The sequence below is a fragment of the Lactuca serriola genome, chromosome 9, assembly GCF_051521515.1.
Source record: "Lactuca serriola cultivar US96UC23 chromosome 9, Lser_US96UC23_V15, whole genome shotgun sequence".
NCBI classification, from domain to species: Eukaryota; Viridiplantae; Streptophyta; class Magnoliopsida; order Asterales; family Asteraceae; genus Lactuca; species Lactuca serriola.
The window spans coordinates 7380404-7392369 of NC_136416.1; the positions used below are offsets into that span (position 1 = coordinate 7380404).

Sequence of the window (11966 nt, forward strand, 5' to 3'; positions counted from 1 at the left end):
TTCAAAATATGGCGAACTCACGCTTTAATGGCCTAATTTACTTCCCCACAATACATTTGTTATCTTACACGCACTAGGTGTACATTAGCGTCAGCAACAATAGTAACCATTAACCAACTAAAGATTCATCTCTCTCTTCTTTGTCTCCTTCTTCATCGGTTGCAATAAGAATGTGTCCGACATTTCCAAAACGCCAAATCTCATTGTGGAATTTTTCAATTTATATGTTCAGTTCTATGTGCCGCTAAAGGGAGAGAAAATAAAGGATTCCATTAGTGTTTTCGAACGTCGAAATCTAGTAAAAATGGAGAATTTGGGACGCTTTGATGTGATTGTGATCGGAGTCGACGTGGTGTGGAGTTCGGCTATCAAGCAACTAAATGATATCAAAGAACTCTATTTATCAAGAAATTCGACTTCCTACACTACCATGGATCATCTAACGATGAACCTCGAACAATCCGAGCAACTTACCCTGAATCTTACTATTCTCTGATTGATCATTGAATCAGAGAAATAATGGAAAGACGCAAAATCAGAAATCAGCTATAAAGTTTACTTCAAAACACAACAACTGGATTTAGGTCCGGTAGACAATAGTTCTCTTCGCACTCTCATTGCCAATTACGAAAAGCACTCACTTAAACTCCAAATTCTCGATCGTCATCAACTGAAGGAACATTTCACCAAAAAATTTGAGTTTCCGGATGATTGGACTGCGGTTGTGACGGAGCTCGGAGGTGTCTTGAAGTATACTAAAGCAGTTGCAATGTTTCAAATACTCGCAATCAAACATGGTGTAGGGCTTAAAGACAAGACAAAGATTGTCAATTTGGTGAGTGACAAACATAGAGGTGGCATTTGGTGAGTAGCAGATTGGGAGAACAATTTTGGGGCAAGAAATGTCTGGTGACACGGGAGCTTAGGTGAGCAAGCTGATTCAAGAGGTTAGTAATGGCAGCACGATTTTTCTGATACAGCTAGTGGAAACAACTATATTTTACTAGAAAAGATCAAAGAGGGTCATGAACTTGAGTACACCATAGAAGCAGGATTTCCATCATTTGCAAGCTATGGCGAGCCTTATATATATGGAACACCAGCTTTGGGGTTCCCTCATCTTATCAAAGTTATTGTTCATGGTGGGTAAGAATACGATCCAGATAAGAGGACATAGGGGCTTGCTACATAAGGGGCAACAACAATTATCGGACACCTTAAATAATTGATCAAATTAAGGTTTGGTGATGAAGTTGATTAGGAAGATGGGCCAGTGATTACTCAATCTTGTTTGTATTGCATGACAACATGTAGCGTCCCAAAATTCAAGACTAAAAATTTCTTTTAATAAAACATTACTTAAAGCAAAATCATCAATCCAAAACATAATCAGAGTATTAATTTCCAAAACACATGTTCATTATCAGAGTAAAACATTCCCAGACTGTCTAATCTATGGTGTGTGCCATGCAATCACCCCGAGCTCTTCCTTTCGCTACCAGAAGTACCTGCAACCAAAACTAAAAACCGTAAGCACGAAGCTTAGTGAGTTCTCCGCCCTACTACATACCATGCATAACCACATACTGCACACACTAGGCCACACCCACCATTCTGGGCCTCGCCCTCTACCTCGGGCCTCGCCCACTACAACGGCCCCGCTGCTCCAGGCCTCGCCTGGCTTCGAGCCCCGCTCGGATACAGATCTATTTCACTTAGGCCTCGCCTGTCACAGGGCCTCGCCCGCTAACATATAATAGCACACAAACATATCACAACACATAAGCTAAACACATACTAACGGATCCTGTTCTAAGGCCTCGCCTATCCTGGGCCTCGCCCTTGTCCTGCTACTGATGATTCATGGAACCCCGTCCACGCTCCTACTGATAGTGAGATACGGGCCCAACCCACACTCACTCTTTCCCTAACTTGGGCCTTGCCCCTGATCTGTTGCTAATGAGATGTGGAACACCATCCACACTCCACTAATAGTGAGATACGGTCCCAGCCCACACTCACCCTTTCCCTAGCTTGGGCCTCGCCCTTGATCTGTTGCTAATGAGATGTGGAACACCATCCACACTCTACTATTGGTGAGATACGGGACCTCGCCCACACTCACCTCCCTACCAGGCATATATAAGTATCACACAGACAACAAGTATAAACTATCACATAAACCATTCTTTGGGCACCCGCCCGGTATCATTGGACCTTGTCCTGAATATCATACTAGCATACCGTGCCTAGGGCTAACCCCCGGGTCTTCTACTCATAACTACATGGGCCGGCATTGTGGCCGTAGACCCATTTACACAAAAGGGAAACTCACCTGCACTTGCTGAACTTGCTGATAACCCCTCTGGATGTTGACCGACAATTCCCTGAACCGCTGCTCCGCTAGCTCCCCGAGCTACCAATATTATGCAACACTTAGTCTAACTGACCCCCGAAAGTCAACCAAGTCAATGCTGGTCAAAGTCAACCTTCCAGGTCAACCCTACTCGCCGAGTCTATCTACTGACTCGCCGAGTTCATATGCTCAAAGTCCTTCCATTCGCGACTCGACTCGCCGAGTCAGTCCATGACTCGCCGAGTCTACACCCGACTCACTGATTCGAGTCTCAACTCGAAGGGTTTGGGGTTTCGCGACCTGACTCGCCGAGTCCAAGAACTGACACGCCGAGTATAAGGCAAACTTCATCCGACTCGACGAGTTGTTCATCCCACTCGTCGAGTTTCTCCTAATCTTCATGCTACTCGCCGAGTCCACTCAAAGGACTCGCCGAGTCCATTCAGATCTTCATACATGCAGAGGACTTTTGAGTCATGCATGGACTCCAAACTGTAGATCTGCCCTTCCCAAGCCTATTCCTCACGTAAAGTTGCAAACTTTACGTGTAGAGAAGGAGATCTAGGCTAAACACACCATAAACTAGGGTTTAAGGCAAGGAGGCTCCATAATAAACTCAAGGGAAGTTACTTTATGCTTCACAATGCCAAAATGTGCTTAGATCCGAAGTAGCAACTTCAGATCTGGCTTCTAACTCAAATGGATAACTAATCATGGCTAAAAAGCCCCAAAACTCTTAACTAGAATAGATCTAGTTGAAGGAAACGACTTAGTACCATCAATAACTCTGAAAGGTTCCACAAACTTCATATCTAAGGCCAATCCTTGAAGCTTCAATGATTCCCCTCTTTCTTCTTCCTTCAAATCACCTAAAAATGGCTTGGAAGCTTAAATGAGCAACAATGGGGCTTAGGGTTCGGTATACTGGGTTAGAGAGGCAGTAAAGGAACCCTAAGGAAGAGAATGAGGCGCTTAAATAGGCTCCAAGTCCCAAATTTAGGGTTTTCCTCGCTTAGGCCAGACTCGCCGAGTCCACGAGTCGACTCGCCGAGTTGGTCACTTACTCCTTGACCCGGATCCCGCTCGGACTCGCCGAGTTCCTCCTTAGAATCGACGATTCGTCCCTTAAACTTAGGATTTCCTTTCCTTTCTTGGCCTTCCTGACTTTGGGTGTTACACAACAGATCAGGATTACATTATTGATTTTTTAGGAGGAGGGTTCAATGAGGATGTGGTGGTTGCTAGTGGTTTCTCTGACCATGAGTTCAAGATGGCTCGTTTAGTTGGGAGGATATTTGTAGATCTAGCTACCGGCGGGAAGGCGACGGCAGAGCAACTTAGAAAACATCAAACATTTTAAGATCAGAAGACTTGAAGGCGATCCCAAAGTGAATTTCAAAGATTTTGAAGACCAGGTTCGACTTAGGTGGGTAGTCTTTAATTATCAAGTTTTTGCACAAAAAGTAGTGTCTTTGTGAAATTCAACAATAATTTCAATTGTGATTGAAAATTTTGAACACGTATATTGTATACATGGAGCATGATGTTGGTATTTACTGTTTAGTAAACATGATCTCACACATTTAAACCCACATACACATGGCCTCCCAACGTATTTGTTGACTTTGTATTTCGATGCTAGTAGAATTATGGGTTGCTACCTATAGTTTTGTTAACTTTTGGTCCATAATCCACCTATAGTTTCTCAACTTCAAATGTCTTGTGAAGAACCTACACTTAACCATTGATGTATGAAGTCATAAAAGACAACTATGTGTAATTCGTCAACTACTTTCCAAGAAATAGTCAAAAATTAGTCTAATCACCTAAATTGCCACAAATTACGGAGATGCCATTCCGAAATTGGCACAATATCTATGAAGAAGTGATGTCATCATCATAATATCGTTTTGAAAAGAAAAAGAAACTATAAAAAAACCGCAATCTACGAAACCTCTGGAAAGATCATATCCACAACAAAAGAAAACATTATATTGTAGTTTTCACCTTTATTGTTGTGTTTTGAGGGAGGATATGGAAAGACCATATCCACAACAAAAGAAAGCTTTAAAATACTAAAAAACTTAGGTTTCAATTCAACAAAACGGATATCAAGTTTTCTTTCACAATGAAAATGGTCTTTCTAAAGAGTTTTACACCAAACAATTTTAATAAAAAACACTTTTTCTGACAGAAAATCGAATGGTATGTTTAGTTGTGGGAAATTGTTTCATTTTTCTATAGAATGTTTTCAGAAAATATAATTGGGTTTTATTTTTAGTTTTCTATGAAAATTTTAGAAAAACGCGTTTGGTTGAAACCGTGGGGTTTTCATTTTCCCATTTAGAAATTTTGAAAATTTTGAGAGAAAAAAAAAAACTTACTTATTTAAGTTGCATACGATTTCAAAATTTTCATTTTCTTTAAAAAAATTTGAAAACTAAATCAACCAAACGCATTTTTTAAATTTTCATTTTTATTTGAAATTATTTCATAGAAAACTAAAACTTTTTTCACAACCAAATGCACTCTAAGATATTAGTATTTTTTAGAGAATTTCATAAGTCATGAAAATTGTCTTTAAAGATTTCTACAACAATCTTTCTTTTTTAAAAACATTTTTTTGACTGAATCTAAATTTTTTGTATTTTATACGGAACTTCACAGGTCAAAAAAATTAACACAAAAAAAATTCTTTTTTCGATATTTTCCGTGAGATTTCAAAACGACATCAGTTTGGTATAGCATCAACATTTCGCAATACTTTTTGTAATAAAATTACTATTATTTTGATGATCAAACTATTTTTTTTAATATTTTATGAAAAATGGCGAAGACATCTTTGTCTTTTTCTCGTGTTATAAAAGGTAATAATGAGTGGTTACTTATGTCCCACATAAAATATTTGTAAGCGGTAACACCCGGATGCAAACGATATATTTAATAACAATATATATCTACATTTGAATCGGTTTTATATTTTATTAAATAGAAATATAGTTAAAAAGTTATATTTATTTATTATCATATATTAAAAATCAAACAAATTGTAATAGTTGTTTCAGCAAAAATAGATTCCAATTTAATCTTAAAATAGATAAGATTGAGGTTAAAATTATTATACATTGAAAAAAAAATTACTTATATTTTGGCTTATTGACAAAAAAATCACCTTTGATATTTTGTTTACAATTTAACCATTGAAACCTTCTATTGTTTACGGTAAACTACAAATTAAACCAAATTGCAAGTAATAGCTGGTTCTAGTTGTTAAATTGCAAAATAAAAATCAAGAGTGACTTTAATGTAATTTTTTTTTGCAGATTTCCCACCTTTGTTTCCCAAAGAAACTTCTGTGCCATGTACTATTGACTAAAAGCAAGTATACTTTGACAAAACAAAATTGTTTAAGTTGACACCAGAGAGAAACAAGTGATAAAATGGTATAAATATAGGAGGCTTTCAGCTTCCTTACTTGATCCCTGAACATAAAACAAAGCACAAAGAAATATAAGGGTACTACTTGATCCCTCCAAGTTTGAGCTTGAACACATAGCACCTGAGATGAGAAACAAACCAACATCAAGGTGAAAAGAAGCAACAATTATATTTCAAATTTGAACCCAAGACATCTCCATAATGTACACCCAAGACCAAGTTCTAACTTTAGCCTGATTCCAAATAACTAACAACCAACGATTAAAAAAACATCACCAACATTTGGCTTAAACATGGAACCACAACATCTTGATAGCCCTCAAAGAACAAAACAGCAAAAAATCCAAAGATGACAGGATGTTGTAGACATCAAGAAATGTCAGTAGCTTTGGAGCCCTCCTCAATATTGAAATATGTTCATGTACACTCTTGCATTATGTATCTTCTTCTTTTAGAATGGAAATGTTCTGTGCATTGTTTAATCAGCAATAGGGTCTTGCTTGATGATTGTTGTACAACTGTCATTCAAATGAAAATTTGGTCTCTTGTAGGTTAAAAGGAGTTCTAATGAGAGTATTTGACAAGGGTCATCGAGGTCTCCAAAAGTTAGGACCTGCAATAAAAGAAGACAAGTTTAGCATTTGTTTAAAACAAAATAAAATTCAACAAAGGGTAAGAACCTCTAGTTGCCATGGGAACTGGTGCTTCAGGGTATGGTCTATGATTTGAAGGTCGGACGGGATAATGCCAGGTGTTGTACATTGGTGGACCCGCATACATATACATATTTGGGGGATAATGTACTCCTCCAGGCCCATCTGCAGGATGACATGGACGTGTTACAGATATTATTAACAAAGATGATTAATTGTTAATGAGACTGGAACTGGATGGATGAACATGACATGTGAAAAGAATAACTGAACTATATTTCTTTCTTGAATACCTAGTAGGCACAGGTGCTTGCTTTTGTGGCCTCTGGATTACCAGTAGGCTCAGACACTTTGACCCCTGTGTGATGAACATTAGCATTTAGCAGCATCACCCTCGCATGTAGTGCCATTAGGTTTTGAAGAAGGGACCATCTAATTAGACCCTATTTATAATCTTAATGGACCCTCTTATCATTATTTTGCTTTTTCCCTTAAATAAACTAATTATCACATAATAATTACTTTCTTAATATCTATCATTATATAATAATTTCATGGCTTTTATCTTTAATTATTAACTCCTTATTAATCATAGAATTCAAATATCATTTATTATTATTATTATTATTATTATTATTATTATTATTATTATATTTTGGATTTTTTTACATATAATAATATATTTTTATATAAAAGTATTCTTATGTTAAAATCATAATACACAAAAATAATTATTCTAGAATATTTAATACTAAAAAAACTTATTTAAATAAAATTGGTAAAAAAATGTTTAAAATATCATTTTTTTTAAACACTTACTTTTTTTAGCAAAATGTAATTCTCCTTTAAAAAAAGTCTGGTGTTTCTAATAATCTTTAAAATTTTATATAAATTAAGATGGGTCCATATGTTTATCAATCACGTAATACAATTTTTTTTTTAAAAAAGCCGAACTAAAAAAGAAAAATAAACTGGACTTCAAAAATCGTGTAATTGAAAAAAATTTGAAAATAAAACTGAACTTAAAAAGCTGGTACCATTTTGGTACAATTTCCAAGTAACTGAAAAAGCTGATTTTGACCAAAAAAACTCATAATTAGAGGGTCTTATGAGTAAATACAGGGTCCAAATAGTAGCAACAGATTCTTCTGATTTGACAACATTTGTTGGACCGGTTGTATTGACATCATCAACTTGTACCTGTTTTTTGAGCTCCTCATAGCTATCGATTATCTCTCTTACAGCACGAACAAAATCAGCACCTTTACCATGACGTTTGCTTAATAGAGAGTCTTTCTTCTCTTTAGTAAAAGCTTCAACATCGGCTGGATTGCAGAATGCTCTGCATAGAGAGGCATATTTGGACCAATTAGATTTGGTATATATGGTTATCCCTTGGTTCAATTTTCAAGAAGTGTGCAGAAAGCCTACCACTGGAATGAGTTATGGAATGGGTGTGTTAATTAAACATATTTTAAACTAGAAAGTCACGTTATCAATGTATGATAACATAAATACCCCCAGATTTGATGTTAAATAATGACAATTGTAGGACTAGTTCTGGCTGAGAGTTGTACTTGTACATACTACAAAAGATATAGCTCAAATAAACAGATGTTACAAGCAAAACATGCTCAAGAAAGAAATATAGTTGATCCAAAAATGTCTTCAGCACAAACTAATTAGACTAATCAGTACATCAAATCCACAAAGTGAACTATTCAATAAAATCCACAGGTTAAAAAAGAACTCATCTCCTCGTAAAACTGGTATATGTCATTTTAGGAAGAAAATGATCTAAAATGAAGTTAGTACGTTAGACCAATTCACACATTAAACATCCATCATCAAGTAGATGCAAAAATATGCAGCCTTCTTATGAAGAATATGCACCAACAATTACTTTTGACCACTAAAGTTGAACTTAAAGGAGTAATCATAAGGATAAAAGAACATTGAGACTCCTTTATTAAATTTGGTGTTGACAATTGAGAATTTATTATTTCAGTTGAGCCACATGAAGTAACCCAAAGAAAAAAGCAACTCCAGGTGTTACTACTTGTCATGAGATATTGAGATGAAAACGGCATCATGCATGTCAATTTTCATGTAAATATTGTACCCTTATCATCATCTAATGAAATTCCATGGTTTGATAAAACAACTACAACAATATAAAGATTAGGTGATGGCATACTAGACATGAAAAGATATCAGCACTCAGAGATGTTAGGTTATGAGAGGGCCTGATTGTCTTTTTCCTTATCAAATGTGGTCTAAAGTAACTAGTGGTAGCTTTGGCTCCAGCTCCACAAAGAATAAAATAGGGCTAATTACTAATCTAGCCATTTTTCTTAATTACTTATCAAAAAATAGCCAAAATATACCAATTAGCCAAAAATAGCCCCCAAAACCGTAGTCAACTTAGGGTTGACTACGGTCAACGCCTTTGACTGATGTTTTATTGAGAAAACTATTGTTTTGTGCTAATGGGCTACTGTTTCATCGGCCCGTTTATTTTTTCGTGGCCCATTAGCCCAAAGTATATAAAGAAATTTTTTTCAGATTATGTCATTTTGTTTATTGTTTTCTTTGTTTTGCCTACTTTTTTCTCTCAATGGAGCACCCGAAGAACAACCAGGTTTGTCTACTTTTCATCAAAATTTTACCGTATTTGTGATTAGGAGTATCTTTTATATATGTGGTTAAATTTTTTTTGAAAAAAAAACGAAAAAAAAAAAATATATATATATATATATATATATATATATATATATATATATATATATATATATATATATATATATATATATATATAAAACCGTAGGTTTCATACGAAACCTACGGTGTACAAGTTCCCAATGCACATATTGTGCATTGTCGACTTGTACACCTACGGTTTCGTATGAACCGTACATAAATTAAAAAAAAATTTCATTCTTTTTTAAAATCGATTCAATGTGATCGGAATTATGTTAATTTTGTAATCGTGTATTTTTTTTTAAAAAAAAAACAAAACAAAACAAAACCGTAGGTTTCCATAATACCTACGGTTTTTTAAATTTTTTTTTTAAAAAAAATAACTAATAAACATTTTTTTTAAATAACTAATAAACATTTTTTTTAAAATAACTAATAAACATTTAAAAAAACAGTACTTTTTTGGACAAAATAGTAGATAAAACCCCAAATTAGTAGATAAAAAAAAAGTAGTTTTTTTCGCCAAAACCGTAGGTATTAGAGAGAAAACCATAGGTTATATATTACCTACGGTTTTGTATGTGAAAAATGAATTTTTTTATACAAAACGCGAAACAGTAGACGAAATGACGAAACAGTAGGCGAATCTCGAAACCTACGGTTTCGTGGGCTAATTTTGGCTAAAAATTGCTAATTACCCCCCTTAATTTGGCTAGATTAGTAATTACCCCAATAAAATATGATCAGCTCATAATTCTAAATTATAAAGATCACCAACTAATCAACTATTTTAATATAAAAAAACTAATATCATAATGATATTAAATTCAATGATATGTAATCAGACTAAAGTGAAGTGGAAGTTATTCAAATTTTCAACCATATAATTAATAAAATGCCTTCTATATATATGACAAAAAATCACCAACTTATCAACTAGTATCATATCATATCATATCATATCATATCATATCATATCATACTATATTATAAAGGAAACATTTTTCCTTTCACCACATTCATTTGAAACTCCCATAACTTTTCAATTTCTTTCTAATAATATTAATATAAGTTGGTTATTAATAAGGTTAAATAAATGTCAAACATAAAGTGTAATCATATATAAACTAAATTTCAATATTAAAATAATATCTTTACTTCTACTTATAGACTTATGTTTTTTAACTTTTAACATATTGTACTTAATTTATTAGTTTTAATATAGTGTTGAATGTAACCCATTATCATTTTAAAGATACAATTTTGAAACAATTTGTATAAAATACTTAAATTATTAATTTAAATATAACATTACAGGGTCAACTTAAATATAAATTTTAGTATAACTTAAACAACCCAAAAAATATTTTGTAAATAGTTAAAAGTGATAAATTGTAGCGTCTTTTTAATAATGGTTATAAGTTGGTTAATAAGATTAAATAAATATCAAACCTAAAGTGTAATCATAAATAAACAAAATTTCAATTTTAAAATAGTATATTTACTTCTACTTATAAAGTTATATCTTTAACTTTTAACATATTAAACTTAATTTATTAGATTTAAAATGTTGTTGTATGTAAACCATTATCAGTTTAAAGCTACAACTTTTGAATAGTTTGGACAAAATACTTAAATTATTAATTTAAATATAACATTACAGTGTCAACTTATATATAAATTTCAGTTCCACTTAAAAAAACCAAAGAATATATTGTAAATAGTTAAAAGTGATAAATTGTAGTGATAAATGCAAAAACTAAATTGTAATCTCAATTTAACTAGAATATTTCCTAAGATATTTTTTTCAATCGTTAAAAGTTTTCAAATAAGTAGCTTAAAATAAATTACAATAACAAAACTAAAAATAACTTTATATAAATGATTATATTGTTACCTTTAAAATCAAAAAACAATGTTTGATGTTTTAAATAATTATAATGATAGAAACTAAAATATTAAAAAAATTTAAAAATTAATTAACAATAACAACAACTATAAATAACATTAAACTATATATTATATTTAATTTTATTCATGTGTAACTTGCGGGTAGAAGTCATTCAAATGATTGAGATTATTTAATAGATATATATATTATCATATTATTAAAAACAATCAATATATTATATCAATTTAGTATCCGAATTATTATATCAACTTTAACAAAAACTTTATTGTTATATTTAAAGAAAACATATGTTTGTAAAGACTTCAACTATATATGTGTTTCTACGCAATGCGCGGGCATTCACCTAGTTTAATATAAAAAGATTTAAATATCATAATGATATTTAATGAGACTAAAGTGAAGTGAAAGTTATTCAAAATTCCAACCATATAACTAATAAAATGCAGATGAACAGATCCAAAACGAAGCAATTACCATGCAACCAAAAAATAATGAGACCTTTAAAATTAAAATATAGCTAAGAGCAACTGAGATCTAAAAGGAGGTGTTTATCATGGTTAAATAAAAGTTACATTTTAGACATCTATAACTTCATCAACAAAGAGAACGGCCTTAAAGAAGAGCGGAGCTTACTTGAATCTAATGATTCAGAACGCATCACCATCCATGGCCTTCCCCGCTAAGTCTACAACGTAATGCATCAAGTCATTTCCCATAAAGTCCATTAAGTCAATATCAAAAAGCACTGAATGGAGTTGTATAAGGTTCGGAGGTAGGGATGGCAAAAAGCCCCAGACCTAATGGGGAACCCGAAACTTGCACCCGTTTTGACTGGGGAATCCCCAGGTTGATCGGGGATGGGGAATACCCCAATAAAAAAGTGGGGATGGGGATGGGGATGAGGATA

The 11966-nt window shown here is 33.4% G+C and overlaps 1 long non-coding RNA gene and 1 pseudogene across 1 annotated transcript; one reads left to right on the top strand and one right to left on the bottom strand.

Annotated features, from left to right (window-relative positions):
• The first annotated feature begins 304 nt into the window (after nt 1-304).
• Nucleotides 305-3834, top strand: LOC145075306 (putative sarcosine oxidase pseudogene; annotated as a pseudogene).
• Nucleotides 3835-5944: 2110 nt separating this feature from the next.
• On the bottom strand, nt 5945-6604 carry LOC145074094 (uncharacterized). The gene is made up of 2 exons (XR_013691700.1): nt 6475-6604; nt 5945-6407 (listed from the first exon to the last, which is right to left on the bottom strand). It is a non-coding gene; the product is annotated as an uncharacterized LOC145074094 (long non-coding RNA).
• Between the last annotated feature and the right edge of the window lie 5362 nt (nt 6605-11966).